This window comes from Hordeum vulgare, chromosome 2H (genome assembly GCF_904849725.1).
Source record: "Hordeum vulgare subsp. vulgare chromosome 2H, MorexV3_pseudomolecules_assembly, whole genome shotgun sequence".
Taxonomy (NCBI): domain Eukaryota; kingdom Viridiplantae; phylum Streptophyta; class Magnoliopsida; order Poales; family Poaceae; genus Hordeum; species Hordeum vulgare.
The window spans coordinates 615,251,874-615,273,909 of NC_058519.1; the positions used below are offsets into that span (position 1 = coordinate 615,251,874).

The following is a 22,036-nucleotide window of genomic DNA, read 5'->3' on the forward strand; positions in this document are numbered from 1 at the left end:
GTTTGTATGTTTTGTCAACAACTCTGGAAGAAGTTTAGGGGGGAAGATAAACCACCGGCGCATTTAGGCGCCAGCAGAGACTACAATGTAGACATGGTTCCAAAGGTGTGGCATGCCCCTTTTGATTAAATCCATCCTTGTGTGCCGCACATATTAACTGACTATACAATATATGTACTCTCTTCCTTGCAAAAATATTTACAAACTTATTTGTTGTTTAGTCGAGTGATTTAGCAATAAGGAAAACCGTTGGCTTATGACCAGTAAATAGCCTTTCGAACATGGTTACCAGAGTTGCTGCAACAGCCTTTGAAAGCCCCATCTGAGGTTTGAAATTGATGACAATCGGTGAGGATTTGGTGTCCGGTTCGTAGATGGGTGCCAAACCAATGAAATCAAGATAGAATGGAATATGGGAGGTTATGATTTCTTCCAGCTGCCATCTGCCACTAATATGGTTCTGAGGCAGCAGAAGGCTAGGAACTTGCATATGCACCTTAAGATATATTGTCTATTTTATCTTTGTCATCATCGCCAAGGAAAGATATATCTTGTTGCAGATGGGATGCATGTCCGATAAGATTGAGTATTTGAGATGCACCTAGCTCAACATAGTTGGCTTTATAGTTTTTTTTGCGGGAAGACTCTATAGTTTCTTATCCTTATCTTTTATGCAGACTACATATCAATATTTTTTTCTGACGGTAATTTTGTAGATATACAGTTCATGCAAGTTTCTGAATGTGTTTGTGTGGTGATGATGGGGAGCTGAATCGATAGTCTTGCTTGAATTTTTTTATGAACTATATGCTACATGCCCATGATCCTTGAGGTTGTATCTTATTGGGTTGCTAATCTGATTGTGTTTGAACCAGTTTGCTGAAACTGTTATTAGTCAGAGAAGCTGTTTACTGAAATTGCTTTAGTCTGAAAAATAGTTAACTGAAATTGTTTAGCCAACAGATCATTTCAGTACTTCCGTTTGGTACTGTTTAGCCATAAAAGCTTAGTTCCTTGCTAACAGTTAAGGGTTTACATATCTCACTCTTGTGTTTCTATAGTTGAATAACCATTTCCCATTTTTCGACAGGGCATACCAAGGATTTGCTAGCGGTGATCTAGAGAGAGATGGCAATGCAATCCGTATATTCCTTGAAGATGGACACCAAATTGGATGTGCTCAGTCATATGCAAAGAACATGGGTCTTTATGGACAGAGAGCGGGATGTCTGAGGTATTCTATTGACCACTTCTAGTTATCCTTGAAACATATATCATGATGCGCACTGATATCAACTTGCTCAAGTAACCACATGATGATAGCATCTTCCATTTAAGCATATGCCCAGTCTTAAGTGGCAGAGAACCTCCTCAATAGATTTACAATTGTGTTAAGCTGTTTATGAACAAAGTTCAGGAACAGTATATATATACATGCAGGTGGTCCAGAGTTTCAAGAGGCTCATAATGTCCTAGAAAAAAACTGAACGCAAAAAACTAAAAAAGATACTCCTACTATTCATTGTAGTCCTTTTTTTCTCCCGTGAGTAGTCCAGAGTCGACACATAGCTATCGTTCCTTGACCGTATATCTCATCTATCAACTTTTCCCGATTCCTTCGGCATGTCGCCGCTGTCCTTAACACCTCCATCACCCAGCCTCATCAAGCTGCCATCTCCACGCACATCACATCATCCTCTTCATCTTCTCTCTGACACCTCTCTAATGAATTCCTTGATGCCCATTGTCAGATCTGGAGGTTGCCGTCGCAGAAAATAGGTCCTATGAAAAAGGTTAGCTTTCAGGTTTGTTTCAGCATGTTTTTCATCGACAACTTCATACCTTGGACAAATGGTCAGGCTAGTGTGTGTGATAAGCAATGCAATGTGAAATATAAACACTTCAGTTTATCCTAAGCATTACCTATTTGGTGAGGACTTCCTTGTAGACAATATTTTTCGTATAGGTCTCGCTTGTACTAGTCTTCTTATCCTTCTTTACCTTTGTGCATCTGTTGACTGTACCAGTGTTTTTTTTCTTCTGGTTGTTCACATCATGCGTACCTGCTAGTACCTTAATGTTTGTTGTCGCTGTTGCTCTAGAAAGCGCTACATATAGTTGACCATGTGAGAAAACCGGTTCAGGAAGGTAGACGCCGACATTCGGTATTGTCTGACCTTGTGATTTGTTTATTGTCATTGCAAAACTTATCCTGACCGGAAAATGTTTCCTCTTGAAACTGAACGGGAACATGTCATCGTCAGAGGGGCATAATGGTATTCGAGGCAGGAAAACTCGCATTCCAGAGTGCTGTCCCACCACAATCTCTGCGTCAATTGTATTTTTTTTGAAAGCTGCGTACGACCAACCTTGTCCCGTTGCATAGTCCATTAGCAGGGTCGATGTTCTTGAGTAGTATGATTGGACAATTTTTTTTGAGCTTCAACATATGTGGAGGCAGTCCATTTGGGGTGAGAGTGTTTAGGAACTCTGGTGGATAGTAGTTATGTGGGTCGTCTTCTACTGAATCGAAGTTGTGGTATACCATTTCCTCCCCCTGGAAGCGATCAATCATTTTTAGGTTGATTCTGTCTACGGAATCGTTCCTTGTGGATAAAATTGCTCTTGACGTGATGTACTTTGGATCTTTTAGGGAAGCATTGTCCGTTTGGTAGACACTGTCGATGAGCCTATCCAAGCTATTGTCATCCGTCTTTTTTGGAACACATATACTTGTAGGCAGTAGTATTTCACCATCTTCATTTGTCTCCTCGGTTCCATTTCCAATGCGTAGTAAGTATTCTGCGAACCACTTGTCGTTTTGAGCCCTCATGTTGCGCACAAGCTTCAATTGACGCATTGAATTCCAAAGCTGGGACCTTCGTAGTGATGCATCTACTATTTGTGCTCTTGTTCCCTTTCGCACAACAGGCAACACTTGCCTAAAATCCCCTCCAAATATGATTGTTTTTCCACCGAACGGAAGTTCTGGTCTGTCCATTATGTCCCGCATGCTTTTGTCCAGGGCCTCCACCGTTTGCCTCTTGGTCATACATGCTTCATCCCAGATTATTAGCGATGCTGCTTTGAGTAGCTTGGCTGTCCCACTCTGTTTTGTGAATCCACAAATATCCCCATCGTCTTTTTTGAGTGGAATCTTGAACCTTGAGTGTGCGGTCCTCCCTCCGGGCATTATTGAAGCAGCAACGCCGGAAGTGGCTGTCGCCACAGCAATATTGCCTTGACCGCGTATTGTGGCCAAGAGCGCCCTATAAAGAAATGTTTTCCCGTGCCTCCAGGTCCATCAACAAAGAATATTCCTCTTCTTTGGTGGTCAATTGCTGCTAGGATTTCGTCGTAGGCCTCCCTCTGCTCGTTGTTTAGGTTCTTATGCAAAGATGTGTCCTCATGGTCCACCTCGATGGAGGTCTCCTCCATGATCTCCCTTGATATGTCATCTGTCGTCTCGTGCTGTTGGTCTATCTCCGGAAGAGGATACGATTCTATGTCTTTTCCCATTGAGTGCAACATGTCTCTGATGTTTTTCAAAACCATTTGTTCGACGGTGTGTTTGCATTTGCAATTTCTACTATAGTCCTCTGACATTGCCTCAAGGTGTTTGTTCCAGAGGCTACGTACGTCGCTGGGCTCGCAAAAAACCAAGATTGTTGCGAATAGTCTTCGTAGCGATGATGGCATTTGAAACAATTCTGCTTCTTTCATGCAGTCATCCAATGTGCTATCTGCCTCAATGAGACCTCTTTTTTCTGCTGCTTCTCGAAAGGTTGGCATTACTTGTCCATTTACTGTTCGTAGGTTTTCGAAGCTTGTGGCCCCTGTCACGTGGTTTAGGAGGACTCGAAGATAGTATCATTCTCCTTCAGCCGGGTGTGCCGATACTATCCTGCCGACCTGGAATACAGTGACTCGCTTCCTCTGTTTCCAAAACTTCCCTTGACTTTGCCAAGTATAATGTTCTGGAAACTCTCTATATAGTATTGTAATGCCCCAAGTGTAAAACCTACCCTTTTTGGACCTACTTCATGTGGGACCACCTTGTCAGAGATTGTTATGTTAAGTTGGTGCCATGATTTCATGTGGATTCCTTACTATCTCCTTCTCATGCATGCATGCATAGCATATCATTGCATGCCCTTTTGCTTGTGTTGTGCACCATGTTTTTCATGAGGTATTGTGGTCATGATGTTGGATGTGATCTTGTGATGTTGGTGTTGGTGTGTAGAAGTGGTGGTTTGGGTTTTAAAGCTCATTGCATTTTCAAAGCCTTTTTCCCTCCTTTTATCTCATGTTCAAATTCCTTCTTCCCAACAGCAACTTAAAAATGTCTTGAGCCTAAAGGTTTTTGTGGAGATGTTTATGTGATGGGTTGGAATTTTATTCTTGGTCTTGGGGGTGAATACATATCACAAAACAGATAAAATATATGCTGTTTTGGATTTATGAAAGAAGCCCCATAAATGCTGGAAGTATTTTTGTTAAATAGCTAGCACATTTTCGGGTCCAGGGCATTTTGCCCTTTTATTTTATCTTTGTTATTTTGTCCTATGCCTTTTTTTCCTTTCTCTGTTTTAATCTAAATAGGAAATGGGCAGGGGGACTTATTTCCTATCTGGCGCGCTAGTGGGCTTCCTCCCACCTAGCGGCCCACTCCTCCACCCTCCTTCGCAGCCCGTCGCGCACGTCGTCGTCGTCCTCCCGCTTTCCAGCGAGGCAGTGGGGCCCTGCGGTCAGCCTCTCTTCTTTTCTCCTCTATTTCACCGGAGAGAGCACGCACGCTGGCCACCGCGCGTCCCTCGCTTCCCCTCTCGCCCTATAAAAGCCCTTGGAGTCCGTGCCTCGGCTAGGGTTTCCCCTTCCGCCGCCGCTCCACCCAGATCTCACCTCCCTCCTCCCTGCACCGTCGCGGTAAGGTAAGCAGTCGGATCCGCCATGGCCGACGGGTGAAGGAGATCACCGTCGTCGCTGTGGTACCTCCTCCTCCACGTCGAGAGGTCCAGGAGCTCGTGGGCCTCTCCACGGGCTCGTTCCCGTCGCTAGATCATCGTCCCCGACCCTGCATCATCTTCCTCCCGGAGTCCCTCCTTCTCCGACGAGCTCCGCCGCTGCGCGTCCTTCTTCCTGCTACTTCCTCTTCGGCCGCTCCTTCATCGTCCCGTACGTAAGCCAGTGCTCCTCCACCCTCCTTCCTGTGTTGATCCGTGCACCGTAGCCGTAGGTTCGTTGCGCGCGTGCCTCTGTCGCCGGAGCCGCTGGTCACCGTCGACACGCCGGTGTAGCGCCCTTCGGGAGTAGATAGGTTTAGGAATGGGTTCATGTAGGTGTGGGCTTCCTCCCCTCCACGAGCCGGAGTTGAATTTGGCTCGCAGCACCGACGAGACACCTCCCCTGTTCCGGCCAGTCGCCGGTAGCAGATGAGCAGAGGGTGTCCTCTTCTGTTTTGCAGCATATAGAAGTTCAGACGTCGATTCGTCGTGCAGTGGTAGCGGGTGGTTGTGCCTGCTGAGAGGGTGCGGGTTCGATCCCCCCTCGGCCCTCTTTTGTTTTGCTGATTTATCTGCACAGTGACCAAAGGAGCAGCATAACCTGTTACTATTGGGGAACGTCGCATGGGAAACAAAAAATTTCCTACGCGCACGAAGACCTATCATGGTGATGTCCATCTACGAGAGGGGATGTGTGATCTACGTACCCTTGTAGACCGTACAGCAGAAGCGTTAGTGAACGCGGTTGATGTAGTGGAATGTCGTCACGTCCCTCGATCCGCCCCGCGAACCGTCCCGCGATCAGTCCCACGATCTAGTGCCGAACGGACGGCACCTCCGCGTTCAACACACGTACAACTCGACGATGATCTCGGCCTTCTTGATCCAGCAAGAGAGACGGAGAGGTAGAAGAGTTCTCCGGCAGCGTGACGGCGCTCCGGAGGTTGGTGATGATCTTGTCTCAGCAGGGCTCCGCCCGAGCTCCGCAGAAACGCATCTAGAGGAAAAACCGTGGAGGTATGTGGTCGGGCTGCCGTGGAAAAGTCGTCTCAAATCAGCCCTAAAACCTCCGTATATATAGGGGGAAGAGGGGGGCCTTGCCTTGGGGCTCAAGGAGCCCCAAGGGGGTCGGCCGAGCCAAGGGGGGAAGGTCTCCCCCCCAAACCGAGTCCAACTTGGTTTGGTGGGTGGAGTCCTTCTTCCCTTTCCCACCTCCTCCTTTTTTTTCTCTTTGATTTTCTTCCTATGGCGCATAGGGCCTTCTTGGGCTGTCCCACCAGCCCACTAAGGGCTGGTCTGCCACCCCCAAGGCCTACGGGCTTCCCCGGGGTGGGTTTCCCCCCCGGTGAACTCCCGAAACCCATTCGTCATTCCCGGTACATTCCCGGTAACTCCGAAAACCTTTCGGTAATAAAATGAGGTCTATATATCAATCTTCGTTTCCGGACCATTCCGGAAACCCTCGTGACGTCCGTGATCTCATCCGGGACTCCGAACAACATTCGGTAACCAACCATATAACTCAAATACGCATAAAACAACGTCGAACCTTAAGTGTGCAGACCCTGCAGGTTCGAGAACTATGTAGACATGACCCGAGAGACTCCTCGGTCAATATCCAATAGCGGGACCTGGATGCCCATATTGGATCCTACATATTCTACGAAGATCTTATCGTTTGAACCTCAGTGCCAAGGATTCATATAATCCCGTATGTCATTCCCTTTGTCCTTCAGTATGTTACTTGCCCGAGATTCGATCGTCAGTATCCGCATACCTATTTCAATCTCGTTTACCAGCAAGTCTCTTTACTCGTTCCGTAATACAAGATCCCGCAACTTACACTAAGTCACATTGCTTGCAAGGCTTGTGTGTGATGTTGTATTACCGAGTGGGCCCCGAGATACCTCTCCGTCACACGGAGTGACAAATCCCAGTCTTGATCCATACTAACTCAACGAACACCTTTGGAGATACCTGTAGAGCATCTTTATAGTCACCCAGTTACGTTGCGACGTTTGATACACACAAAGTATTACTCCGGTGTTAGTGAGTTATATGATCTCATGGTCATAGGAACAAATACTTGACACGCAGAGAACAGTAGCAACAAAATGACACGATCAACATGCTACGTCTATTAGTTTGGGTCTAGTCCATCACGTGATTCTCCTAATGACGTGATCCAGTTATCAAGCAACAACACCTTGTTCATAATCAGAAGACCCTGACTATCTTTGATCAACTGGCTAGCCAACTAGAGGCTTGATAGGGACAGTGTTTTGTCTATGTATCCACACATGTAAATGAGTCTTCATTCAATACAATTATAGCATGGATAATAAACGATTATCTTGATACAGGAATTATAATAATAACTATATTTATTATTGCCTCTAGGGCATAATTCCAACAGTCTCCCACTTGCACTAGAGTCAATAATCTAGCCCTCACATCATCATGCGAATTACATTGTAATAAATCTAACACCCATACAGTTCTGGTGTTGATCATGCTTTGGCCGTGGAAGAGGTTTAGTCAGCGGGTCTGCTACATTCAGATCCGTGTGCACTTTGCATATATTTACGTCCTCCCCTTCGACGTAGTCGCGGATGAGGTTGACGCGTCGTTTGATGTGTCTGTACTTCTTGTGAAACCGTGGTTCCTTTGCTAAGGCAATGGCATCCGTGTTGTCACAGAACAAGGTTATTGGATTCAGTGCGCTTGGCACCACTCCAAGATCCGTCATGAACTGCTTCATCCAGACACCCTCCTTAGCCGCCTCTGAGGCAGCCATGTACTCCGCTTCACATGTAGAATCTGCTACGACGCTTTGCTTGGAACTGCACCAGCTTACCGCACCCCCATTAAGAATAAATACGTATCCGGTTTGCGACTTAGAGTCGTCCGGATCTGTGTCAAAGCTTGCATCGACGTAACCTTTTACGGCGAGCTCTTCGTCACCTCCATACACGAGAAACATCTTCTTAGTCCTTTTCAGGTACTTCAGGATATTCTTGACCGCTGTCCAGTGCTCCACTCCTAGATTACTCTGGAACCTACCTGCCATACTTATGGCCAGGCTAACGTTCGGTCTAGTGAACAGCATTGCATACATGATAGAACCTATGGCTGCAGCATAGGGGACGGAGCGCATATGCTCTCTATCCTCATCAGTTGCTGGGCAGTGAGTCTTACTCAATCTCGTACCTTGTAAAACTGGCAAGAACCCCTTCTTGGACTGTTCCATTTTGAACCTCTTCAAAACTTTATCAAGGTATGTGCTTTGTGAAAGTCCTATCAGGCGTTTTGATCTATCCCTATAGATCTTAACGCCTAGAATGTAAGCTGGTTCTCCTCGGTCCTTCATAGAGAAACTTTTATTCAAGTAATTCTTTATGCTCTCCAAAAACTCTACGTTGTTTCCAATCAACAATATGTCATCCACATATAATATTAGAAACGCCACAGAGCTCTCACTCACTTTCTTGTAAATACAAGATTCTCCAACCACTTGTATAAACCCAAATGCTTTGATCACCTCATCAAAGCGTTTGTTCCAACTCCGAGATGCTTGAACCAGTCCATAAATGGATCGCTGGAGCTTGCACACCTTGTTAGCATTCTTAGGATCGATAAAACCTTTGGGTTGCATCATATACAATTCTTTCTTAAGGAAACCGTTAAGGAACGCCGTTTTGACATTCATCTGCCAGATTTCATAATCGAAAAATTCAGCTATTGCTAACGTGATTCTGACGGACTTAAGCATCGCTACGGGTGAGAATGTCTCATCGTAGTCAACTCCTTGAACTTGTGAAAAACCCTTTGCCACAAGTCGAGCTTTATAAACGGTCACATTGCCGTCAGCGTCCGTCTTCCTCTTAAAGATCCATTTGTTCTGAATAGCCCTGCGGCCCTCAGGCAGTACTTCCAAAGTCCACACTTTGTTCTCATACATGGATCCTATCTCGGACTTCATGGCTTCTAGCCATTTGTTGGAATATGGGCCCACCATTGCTTCTTCATAATTTGCAGGTTTATTGTTGTCCAACAACATGATTGATAAGACGGGATTACCGTACAACTCTGGAGCAGCACGTGGTCTCGTCAACCTGCGTGGTTCGACAGAAACTTGAACCGGAGTTTCATGATCATCATCATTAACTTCCTCCTCAACCGGCGTCGCAACGACAGAGGTTTCCCCTTGCCCTGCGCCACCATCTAGAGGGATGAGAGGTTCGACAACCTTGTCAAGTTCTATCTTCCTCCCACTCAATTCTCTCGAGAGAAACTTCTTCTCGAGAAAAGCTCCGTTTTTAGCAACAAACACTTTGCCCTCGGATTTGAGATAGAAGGTGTTCCCAACTGTCTCTTTTGGGTAACCTACGAAGATGCATTTTTCCGCTTTGGGTTCCAGCTTTTCAGGCTGAAGCTTTTTGACATAAGCATCACATCCCCAAACTTTAAGAAATGACAACTTTGGCCTTTTGCCATACCACAGTTCGTATGGTGTCGTCTCAACGGATTTTGATGGTGCCCTATTTAAAGTGAATGCAGCTGTTTCTAATGGATAACCCCAAAATGATAACGACAAATCGGTAAGAGACATCATAGATCGCACCATTTCTAATAAAGTACGATTACGACGTTCGGACACACCATTACGCTGTGGTGTTCCAGGCGGTGTCAACTGTGAAACAATTCCACATTGTCTTAAGTGAGCACCAAACTCGAAACTCAGATATTCACCCCCACGATTAGACCGTAGGAACTTGATCTTCTTGTTACGATGATTTTCAACTTCACTCTAAAATTGCTTGAACTTTTCAAATGTTTCAGACTTGTGCTTCATTAAGTAGACATAACCATATCTACTCAAATCGTCAGTGAAGGTGAGAAAATAACGATATCCGCCGCGCGCCTCTACGCTCATCGGACCACACACATCGGTATGTATGATTTCCAACAAGTCACTTGCACGCTCCATTGTTCCGGAGAACGGAGTTTTAGTCATCTTGCCCATGAGGCATGGTTCGCACGTGTCAAGTGAATCAAAGTCAAGTGACTCCAAAAGTCCATCGGCATGGAGTTTCTTCATGCGCTTTACACCAATATGACCTAAGCGGCAGTGCCACAAAAATATGGCGCTATCATTGTTAACTCTAACTCTTTTGGTCTCAATGTTATGTATGTGTGTATCGCTATCAAGATTCAATATGAACAATCCTCTCACATTGGGTGCATGACCATAAAAGATGTTACTCATAGAAATAGAACAACCATTATTCTCTGACTTAAAGGAGTAACCGTCTCGCAATAAACAAGATCCAGATATAATGTTCATGCTCAACGCAGGCACTAAATAACAATAATTCAAGTTCATAACTAATCCTGATGGTAACTGAAGTGAAACTGTGCCGACGGCGATTGCATCAACCTTGGAACCATTTCCTATGCGCATCGTCACTTCATCTTTCGCCAGCCTTCGTCTATTCGGCAGTTCCTGTTTCGAGTTGCAAATATGAGCAACAGAACCGGTATCGAATACCCAGGCACTACTACGAGAGCCGGTTAAGTACACATCAATAACATGTATATCAAATATACCTGGTTTTTCTTTGGCCGCCTTCTTATCTGCCAGATACTTGGGGCAATTGCGCTTCCAGTGACCCATACCCTTGCAATAGTAACACTCTGTTTCAGGCTTAGGTCCAGCTTTGGGTTTCAACGTCGGATTGGCAAAAGGCTTGCCGCTCTTCTTTGAATTACCCTTCTTGCCTTTGCCGTTTCTCTTGAAACTAGTGGTCTTATTCACCATCAACACTTGATTCTCTTTACGGAGTTCAGACTCTGCGACTTTCAACATCGCAAACAACTCGCCGGGAGACTTGTTCATCCCTTGCATGTTGTAGTTCAACACAAAGCCTTTATAGCTTGGCGGCAGTGATTGAAGGATTCTGTCAGTGATAGCCTCTTGCGGGAGCTCAATCCCCAGCTCAGCTAGACGGTTTGAGGACCCAGACATTTTGAGCACATGTTCACTGACAGACGAGTTCTCCTCCATCTTGGAAGCATAGAATTTATCGGAGGTCTCATACCTCTCGATCCGGGCATTCTTCTGAAAGATAAACTTCAACTCCTGGAACATCTCAAATGCTCCATGACGCTCAAAGCGACGTTGAAGTCCCGGTTCAAAGCCATACAAGACTGCACATTGAACTACTGAGTAGTCCTCCTTACGTGCTAACCAAGCGTTCTTAACATCCTGATCAGCCGTAGCGGGTGGTTCATCTCCTAGCGCAGCATTAAGGACATAATCCTTCTTCCCAGCTTGTAAGATTAGCTTAAGATTACGAGCCCAGTCTACCAAGGTGCTTCCATCATCTTTCAACTTAGCTTTCTCTAGGAACGTATTAAAATTCAGGGTGACTGTCGCGTGAGCCATGATCTACAACACTAATATATTCAAAGTGGACTTAGACTATGTTCAAGATAATTAGAGTTTAACTTAATCAAATTATTCGCTAAACTCCCACTCAAAAAGTACATCTCTCTAGTCATTTGAGTGGTTCATGATCCACTTACACTAGCTCAAGTCCGATCATCATGTGAGTTGAGCATAGTTTCAGTGGTAAGCATCCCTATGCTAATCATATCATCTATATGATTCATGATCGACCTTTCGGTCTCATGTGTTTCGAGGCCATGTCTGCACATGCTAGGCTTGTCAAGCTTAACCCGAGTGTTCCGCGTGCGCAACTGTTTTGCACCCGTTGTATGTGAACGTTGAGTCTATCACACCCGATCATCACGTGGTGTCTCGAAACGACGAACTGTAGCAACGGTGCACAGTCGGGGAGAACACAATTTCATCTTGAAATTTTAGTGAGAGATCACCTCATAATGCTACCGTCGTTCTAAGCAAAATAAGGTGCATAAAAGGATTAACATCACATGCAATTCATAAGTGACATGATATGGCCATCATCATGTGCTCCTTGATCTCCATCACCAAAGCACCGGCACGATCTTCTTGTCACTGGCGCCGCACCATGATCTCCATCAACGTGTCGCCATCGGGGTTGTCGTGCTACTTATGCTATTACTACTAAAGCTACATCCTAGCAAAATAGTAAACGCATCTGCAAGCACAAACGTTAGTATAAAGACAACCCTATGGCTCCTGCCGGTTGCCGTACCATCGACGTGCAAGTCGATATTATCTAATACAACATGATCATCTCATACATCCAATATATCACATCACATCGTTGGCCATATCACATCACAAGCATACCCTGCAAAAACAAGTTAGACGTCCTCTAATTTTGTTGTTGCATGTTTTACGTGGTGACCATGGGTATCTAGTAGGATCTTATCTTACTTATGCAAACACCACAACGGAGATATATGAGTTGCTATTTAACCTCATCCAAGTACCTCCTCGGTCAAATCCGATTCAACTAAAGTTGGAGAAACTGACACTTGCCAGTCATCTTTGAGCAACGGGGTTACTCGTAGCGATGAAACCAGTCTCTCGTAAGCGTACGAGTAATGTCGGTCCAAGCCGCTTCAATCCAACAATACCGCGGAATCAAGAAAAGACTAAGGAGGGCAGCAAAACGCACATCACCGCCCACAAAAACTTTTGTGTTCTACTCGAGAAGACATCTACGCATGAACCTAGCTCATGATGCCACTATTGGGGAACGTCGCATGGGAAACAAAAATTTTCCTACGCGCACGAAGACCTATCATGGTGATGTCCATCCACGAGAGGGGATGTGTGATCTACGTACCCTTGTAGACCGTACAGCAGAAGCGTTAGTGAACGCGGTTGATGTAGTGGAACGTTCTCACGTCCCTCGATCCGCCCCGCGAACCGTCCCGCGATCAGTCCCACGATCTAGTGCCGAACGGACGGCACCTCCGCGTTCAGCACAAGTACAACTCGACGATGATCTCGGCCTTCTTGATCCAGCAAGAGAGACGGAGAGGTAGAAGAGTTCTCCGGCAGCGTGACGGCGCTCCGGAGGTTGGTGATGATCTTGTCTCAGCAAGGCTCTGCCCGAGCTCCGCAGAAACGCGATCTAGAGGAAAAACCGTGGAGGTATGTGGTCGGGCTGCCGTGGAAAAGTCGTCTCAAATCAGCCCTAAAACCTCCGTATATATAGGGGAAACAGGGGGAGCCTTGCCTTGGGGCTCAAGGAGCCCCAAGGGGGTCGGCCGAGCCAAGGGGGGAAGGTCTCCCCCCCCCAAACCGTGTCCAACTTGGTTTGGTGGGTGGAGTCCTTCTTCCTTTTCCCACCTCCTCCTTTTTTTTTCTTTTCTCTTTGATTTTCTTTCTATGGTGCATAGGGCCTTCTTGGGCTGTCCCACCAGCCCACTAAGGGCTGGTGTCCCGCCCCCAAGGCCTATGGGCTTCCCCGGGGTGGGTTGCCCCCCCGGTAAACTCCCGTAACCCATTCGTCATGCCCGGTACATTCCCGGTAACTCCAAAAACCTTCCGGTAATCAAATGAGGTCATCCTATATATCAATCTTCGTTTCCGGTCCATTCCGGAAACCCTCGTGACGTCCGTGATCTCATCCGGGACTCCGAACTACATTTGGTAACCAACCATATAACTCAAATACGCATAAAACAACATCAAACCTTAAGTGTGCAGACCCTGCGGGTTTGAGAACTATGTAGACATGACCCGAGAGACTCCTCAGTCAATATCCAATAGCGGAACCTGGATGCCCGTATTGGATCCTACATATTCTACGAAGATCTTATCGTTTGAACCTCAGTGCCAAGGATTCATATAATCCCGTATGTCATTCCCTTTGTCCTTCGATATGTTACTTGCCCGAGATTCGATCGTCAGTATCCGCATACCTATTTCAATCTCGTTTACCAGCAAGTCTCTTTACTCGTTCCGTAATACAAGATCCCGCAACTTACACTAAGTCACATTGCTTGCAAGGCTTGTGTGTGATGTTGTATTACCGAGTGGGCCCCGAGATACCTCTCCGTCACACGGAGTGACAAATCCCAGTCTTGATCCATACTAACTCAACGAACACCTTTGGAGATACCTGTAGAGCATCTTTATAGTCACCCAGTTACGTTGCGACGTTTGATACACACAAAGTATTACTCCGGTGTTAGTGAGTTATATGATCTCATGGTCATAGGAACAAATACTTGACACGCAGAGAACAGTAGCAACAAAATGACACGATCAACATGCTACGTCTATTAGTTTGGGTCTAGTCCATCACGTGATTCTCCTAATGACGTGATCCAGTTATCAAGCAACAACACCTTGTTCATAATCAGAAGACCCTGACTATCTTTGATCAACTGGCTAGCCAACTAGAGGCTTGATAGGGACAGTGTTTTGTCTATGTATCCACACATGTAAATGAGTCTTCATTCAATACAATTATAGCATGGATAATAAACGATTATCTTGATACAGGAATTATAATAATAACTATATTTATTATTGCCTCTAGGGCATAATTCCAACAGTCTCCCACTTGCACTAGAGTCAATAATCTAGCCCTCACATCATCATGCGAATTACATTGTAATAAATCTAACACCCATACAGTTCTGGTGTTGATCATGCTTTGGCCGTGGAAGAGGTTTAGTCAGCGGGTCTGCTACATTCAGATCCGTGTGCACTTTGCATATATTTACGTCCTCCCCTTCGACGTAGTCGCGGATGAGGTTGACGCGTCGTTTGATGTGTCTGTACTTCTTGTGAAACCGTGGTTCCTTTGCTAAGGCAATGGCATCCGTGTTGTCACAGAACAAGGTTATTGGATTCAGTGCGCTTGGCACCACTCCAAGATCCGTCATGAACTGCTTCATCCAGACACCCTCCTTAGCCGCCTCTGAGGCAGCCATGTACTCCGCTTCACATGTAGAATCTGCTACGACGCTTTGCTTGGAACTGCACCAGCTTACCGCACCCCCATTAAGAATAAATACGTATCCGGTTTGCGACTTAGAGTCGTCCGGATCTGTGTCAAAGCTTGCATCGACGTAACCTTTTACGGCGAGCTCTTCGTCACCTCCATACACGAGAAACATCTCCTTAGTCCTTTTCAGGTACTTCAGGATATTCTTGACCGATGTCCAGTGATCCACTCCTGGATTACTCTGGAACCTACCTGCCATACTTATGGCCAGGCTAACGTCCGGTCTAGTACACAGCATTGCATACATGATAGAGCCTATGACTGAAGCATAGGGGACGGAGCGCATATGCTCTCTATCTTCATCAGTTGCTGGGCACTGAGTCTTACTCAATCTTGTACCTTGTAAAACTGGCAAGAACCCCTTCTTGGACTGTTCCATTTTGAACATCTTCAAAACTTTATCAAGGTATGTGCTTTGTGAAAGTCCTATCAGGCGTTTTGATCTATCCCTATAGATCTTAATGCCTAGAATGTAAGCAGCTTCTCCTAGGTCCTTCATAGAGAAACTTTTATTCAAGTAATCCTTTATGCTCTCCAAAAACTCTACGTTGTTTCCAGTCAGCAATATGTCATCCACATATAATATTAGAAACGCCACAGAGCTCCCACTCACTTTCTTGTAAATACAAGATTCTCCAACCACTTGTATAAACCCAAATGCTTTGATCACCTCATCAAAGCGTTTGTTCCAACTCCGAGATGCTTGCACCAATCCATAAATGGATCGCTGGAGCTTGCACACCTTGTTAGCATTCTTAGGATCGACAAAACCTTCGGGTTGCATCATATACAATTCTTCCTTAAGGAAACCGTTAGGGAACGCCGTTTTGACACCATCTGCCAGATTTCATAATCGAAAAATGCAGCTATTGCTAACATGATTCTGACGGACTTAAGCATTGCTACGGGTGAGAATGTCTCATCGTAGTCAACTCCTTGAACTTGTGAAAAACCCTTTGCCACAAGCCGAGCTTTATAAACGGTCACATTGCCGTCAGCGTCCGTCTTCCTCTTAAACATCCATTTGGTCTGAATAGCCTTGCGGCCCTCAGGTAGTACCTCCAAAGTCCACACTTTGTTCTCATACATGGATCCTATCTCGGACTTCATGGCTTCTAGCCATTTGTTGGAATCTGGGCCCAGCATTGCTTCTTCATAATTTGCAGGTTCATTGTTGTCCAACAACATGATTGATAAGACGGGATTACCGTACCACTCTGGAGCAACACGTGGTCTCGTCGACCTGCGTGGTTCGACAGAAACTTGAACCGGAGTTTCATGATCATCATCATTAACTTCCTCCTCAACCGGCGTCGCAACGACAGATGTTTCCCCTTGCCCTGCGCCACCATCCAGAGGGATGAGAGGTTCGACAACCTCGTCAAGTTCTATCTTCCTCCCAGTCAATTCTCTCGAGAGAAACTCCTTCTCGAGAAAAGCTCCGTTTTTAGCAACAAACACTTTGCCCTCGGATTTGAGATAGAAGGTGTACCCAACTGTCTCTTTTGGGTAACCTATGAAGACGCACCTTTCCGCTTTGGGTTCCAGCTTTTCAGGCTGATGCTTTTTGACATAAGCATCACATCCCCAAACTTTAAGAACCGACAAGTTTGGCGTTTTGCCATACCACAGTTCGTATGGTGTCGTCTCAACGGATTTTGATGGTGCCCTATTTAAAGTGAATGCAGCTGTTTCTGATGCATAACCGCAAAACGATAACGGCAAATCGGTAAGAGACATCATAGATCGCACCATCTCTAATAAAGTACGATTACGACGTTCAGGCACACCATTACGCTGTGGTGTTCCAGGCGGTGTCAACTGTGAAACAATTCCACATTGTCTTAAGTGAGCACCAAACTCGTAACTCAGATATTCACCCCCACAATCAGACCGTAGGAACTTGATCTTCTTGTTACGATGATTTTCAACTTCACTCTGAAATTGCTTGAACTTTTCAAATGTTTCAGACTTGTGCTTCATCAAGTAGACATAACCATATCTACTCAAATTGTAAGTGAAGGTGAGAAAATAACGATATCCGCCGTGTGCCTCCACGCTCATCGGACCACACACATCGGTATGTATGATTTCCAACAAGTCACTTGCACGCTCCATTATTCCGGAGAACGGAGTCTTAGTCATCTTGCCCATGAGGCATGGTTCGCACGTGTCAAGTGAATCAAAGTCAAGTGACTCCAAAAGTCCATCAGCATGGAGTTTCTTCATGCGCTTTACACCAATATGACCTAAGCGGCAGTGCCACAAAAATATGGCGCTATCATTGTTAACTCTAACTCTTTTGGTCTCAATGTTATGTATGTGTGTATCGCTATCAAGATTCAATATGAACAATCCTCTCACATTGGATGCATGACCATAAAAGATGTTACTCATAGAAATAGAACAACCATTATTCTCTGACTTAAAAGAGTAACCGTCTCGCAATAAACAAGATCCAGATATAATGTTCATGCTCAACGCAGGCACTAAATAACAATGATTTAAGTTCATAACTAATCCTGATGGTAATTGAAGTGAAACTGTGCCGACGGCGATTGCATCAACCTTGGAACCATTTCCTACGCGCATCGTCACTTCATCTTTCGCCAGCCTTCGTTTATTCCGCAGTTCCTGTTTCGAGTTGCAAATATGAGCAACAGAACCGGTATCGAATACCCATGCACTACTACGAGAGCCGGTTAAGTACACATCAATAACTTGTATATCAAATATACCTGATTTTTCTTTGGCCGCCTTCTTATCTGCCAGATACTTGGGGCAATTGCGCTTCCAGTGACCCATACCCTTGCAATATTAACACTCCGTTTCAGGCTTAGGTCCAGCTTTGGGATTCTTCGTTGGATTGGCAACAGGCTTGCCGCTCTTCTTTGAATTACCCTTCTTGCCTTTGCCGTTTCTCTTGAAACTAGTGGTCTTATTCACCATCAACACTTGATGCTCTTTACGGAGTTCAGACTCTGCGACTTTCAGCATCGCAAACAACTCGCCGGGAGATTTGTTCATCCCTTGCATGTTGTAGTTCATCACAAAGCCTTTATAGCTTGGCGGCAGTGATTGAAGAATTCTATCAGTGATAGCCTCTTGCGGGAGTTCAATCCCCAGCTCAGCTAGACGGTTTGAGTACCTAGACATTTTTGAGCACATGTTCACTGACATACGAGTTTTCCTCCATCTTGCAAGCATAGAATTTATCGGAGGTCTCATACCTCTCGATCCGGGCGTTCTTCTGAATGATAAACTTCAACTCCTGGAACATCTAAAATGCTCCATGACGCTCAAAGCGACCTTGAAGTCCCGGTTCTAAGCCATACAAGACTGCACATTGAACTACTGAGTAGTCCTCCTTACGTGCTAACCAAGCGTTCTTAACATCCCGATCAGCCGTAGCGGGTGGTTCATCTCCTAGCGCAGTATTAAGGACATAATCCTTCTTCCCAGCTTGTAAGATTAGCTTAAGATTACGAGCCCAGTCTACAAAGTTGCTTCCATCATCTTTCAATTTAGCTTTCTCTAGGAACGTATTAAAATTCAGGGTGACTGTCGCGTGAGCCATGATCTACAACACAAATATATTCAAAGTGGACTTATACTATGTTCAAGATAATTAGAGTTTAACTTAATCAAATTATTCGCTAAACTCCCACTCTAAAAGTACATCTCTCTAGTCATTTGAGTGGTTCGTGATCCACTTACACTAGCTCAAGTCCGATCATCACGTGAGTTGAGTATAGTTTCAGTGGTAAGCATCCCTATGCTAATCATATCATCTATATGATTCATGATCGACCTTTCGGTCTCATGTGTTCCGAGGCCATGTCTGCACATGCTAGGCTCGTCAAGCTTAACCCGAGTGTTCCGCGTGCGCAACTGTTTTGCACCCGTTGTATGTGAACGTTGAGTCTATCACACCCGATCATCACGTGGTGTCTCGAAACGACGAACTGTAGCAACGGTGCACAGTCGGGGAGAACACAATTTCGTCTTGAAATTTTAGTGAGAGATCACCTGATAATGCTACCGTCGTTCTAAGCAAGATAAGGTGCATAAAAGGATTAACATCACATGCAATTCATAAGTGACATGATATGGCCATCATCACGTGCTTCTTGATCTCCATCACCAAAGCACCGGCACGATCTTCTTGTCACCGGCGCCACACCATGATCTCCATCAACGTGTCGCCATCGGGGTTGTCGTGCTACTCATGCTATTACTACTAAAGCTACATCCTAGCAAAATAGTAAACGCATCTGCAAGCACAAACATTAGTATAAAGACAACCCTATGGCTCCTGCCGGTTGCCGTACCATCGACGTGCAAGTCGATATTATCTATTACAACATGATCATCTCATACATCCAATATATCACATCACATCGTTGGCCATATCACATCACAAGCATACCCTGCAAAAACAAGTTAGACGTCCTCTAATTTTGTTGTTGCATGTTTTACGTGGTGACCATGGGTATCTAGTAGGATCGCATCTTACTTACGCAAACACCACAACGGAGATATATGAGTTTCTATTTAACCTCATCCAAGGACCTCCTCGGTCAAATCTGATTCAACTAAAGTTGGAGAAACCGACACTTGCCAGTCATCTTTGAGCAACGGGGTTACTCGTAGCGATGAAACCAGTCTCTCGTAAGCGTACGAGTAATGTCGGTCCAAGCCGCTTCAATCCAACAATACCGCGGAATCAAGAAAAGACTAAGGAGGGCAGCAAAACGCACATCACCGCCCACAAAAACTTTTGTGTTCTACTCGAGAAGACATCTACACATGAACCTAGCTCATGATGCCACTATTGGGGAACGTCGCATGGGAAACAAAAATTTTCCTACGCGCACGAAGACCTATCATGGTGATGTCCATCTACGAGACGGGATGAGTGATCTATGTACCCTTGTAGACCGTACAGCAGAAGCGTTAGTGAACGCGGTTGATGTAGTGGAACATCCTCACGTCCCTCGATCCGCCCCGCGAACAATCCCGCGATCAGTCCCACGATCTAGTACCGAACGGACGGCACCTCCGCGTTCAGCACACGTACAGCTCGACGATGATCTCCGCCTTCTTGATCCAGCAAGAGAGACGGAGAGGTAGAAGAGTTCTCCGGCAGCGTGACGGCGCTCCGGAGGTTGGTGATGACCTTGTCTCAGCAGGGCTCCGCCTGAGCTCCGCAGAAACGTGATCTAGAGGGAAAACCGTGGAGGTATGTGGTCGGGCTGCCGTGGACAAGTCGTCTCAAATCAGCCCTAAAACCTCCGTATATATGGAGCCCCAAGGGGGTCGGCCGAGCCAAGGGGGGAAGGTCTCCCCCCCAAACCGAGTTGGACTTGGTTTGGTGGGTGGGAGTCCTTCCTTCCCTTCCCACCTCCTCCTTTTTTTCTTTCTCTTTGATTTTTCTTCCAATGCGCATAGGGCCCTCTTGGGCTGTCCCACCATCCCACTAAGGGCTGGTGTGCCACCCTCAAGGCCTATGGGCTTCCCCGGGGTGGGTTGCCCCCCCCCCCCCCCGTTGAACTCCCGAAACCCATTCGTCATTCCCGGTACATTCCCGGTAACTCCGAAAACCTTCCGGTAATCAAATGAGGTCATCCTATATATCAATCTTCGTTTCCGGACCATTCCGGAAACCCTCGTGACATCCTGATTTCATCCGGGACTCCGAACAACATTCGGTAACCAACCATATAACTCAAATACGCATAAAACAACGTCGAACCTTAAGTGTGCAGACCCTGCGGGTTCGAGAACTATGCAGACATGACCCGAGAGACTTCTCGGTCAATATCCAATAGCGGGACCTGGATGCCCATATTGGATCCTACATATTCTTCGAAGATCGTATCGTTTGAACCTCAGTGTCAAGGATTCATATAATCCCGTATGTCATTCCCTTTGTCCTTCGGTATGTTACTTGACCGAGATTCGATCGTCAGTATCCGCATACCTATTTCAATCTCGTTTACCCGCAAGTCTCTTTACTCGTTCTATAATACAAGATCCCGCAACTTACACTAAGTCACATTGCTTGCAAGGCTTGTGTGTGATGTTGTATTACCGAGTGGGCCCCGAGATACCTCTCCGTCACACGGAGTGACAAATCCCAGTCTTGATCCATACTAACTCAACTAACACCTTTGGAGATACCTGTAGAGCATCTTTATAGTCACCCAGTTACATTGCGACGTTTGATACACACAAAGTATTCCTCCGGTGTCAGTGAGTTATATGATCTCATGGTCATAGGAACAAATACTTGACACGCAGAAAACAGTAGCAACAAAATGACACGATCAACATGCTACGTCTATTAGTTTGGGTCTAGTCCATCACGTGATTCTCCTAATGACGTGATCCAGTTATCAAGCAACAACACCTTGTTCATAATCAGAAGACACTGACTATCTTTGATCAACTGGCTAGCCAACTAGAGGCTTGCTAGGGACAGTGTTTTGTCTATGTATCCACACATGTAAATGAGTCTTCATTCAATACAATTATAGCATGGATAATAAACGATTATCTTGATACATGAATTATAATAATAACTATATTTATTATTGCCTCTAGGGCATAATTCCAACAACAAGTTCTACAACTTAGCTCTCAGAGCAGAGGCAACCTTGCTCAGGGTGGAGAACTCCAAGAAACGTTTCAGAGATTCCAGCTCTTCCTCGACTCAGGTGGTTCAGAAGCAACATAGGTTTTGGGTTTCTCCTCCTCCTCCTCGGCACTCTCAGCAGCTGAAGCACTCAGGTGGATGTGGTTCTTCCCACCCACCCAACCCTGGCTTCCAACAGAGATATCAGCATCAGAAGCAAGGGCCTCCTCAGATTCAGTTCTAGCAGCCAACAGATGTCACTTGTCACTAATGTGTGCAGAAGGGTTTCTATGCCAACAAATGCACTTCTCAGCTCCGTCTGCCGCCTCCTCGTCCAGGCAAACCTCCTAGCAACGCTCTTGTGAAGTTCAACCCCAGATCAGCTCGAGTCAACATGGTGAATGCAGCTGAGGCAG

The 22,036-nt window shown here is 45.7% G+C and overlaps 1 long non-coding RNA gene across 1 annotated transcript in view; it reads left to right on the forward strand.

The window, feature by feature from the left end:
• The window catches only part of LOC123427853, a 43,030-nt gene continuing 20,994 nt past the window's right edge, over positions 1 to 22,036 (forward strand). The window contains exons 1-2 of the long non-coding RNA XR_006622440.1: positions 1 to 105; positions 1,102 to 1,234. This is a non-coding gene — a long non-coding RNA (uncharacterized LOC123427853). The remainder of the gene's footprint in view (positions 106 to 1,101; positions 1,235 to 22,036) is intronic.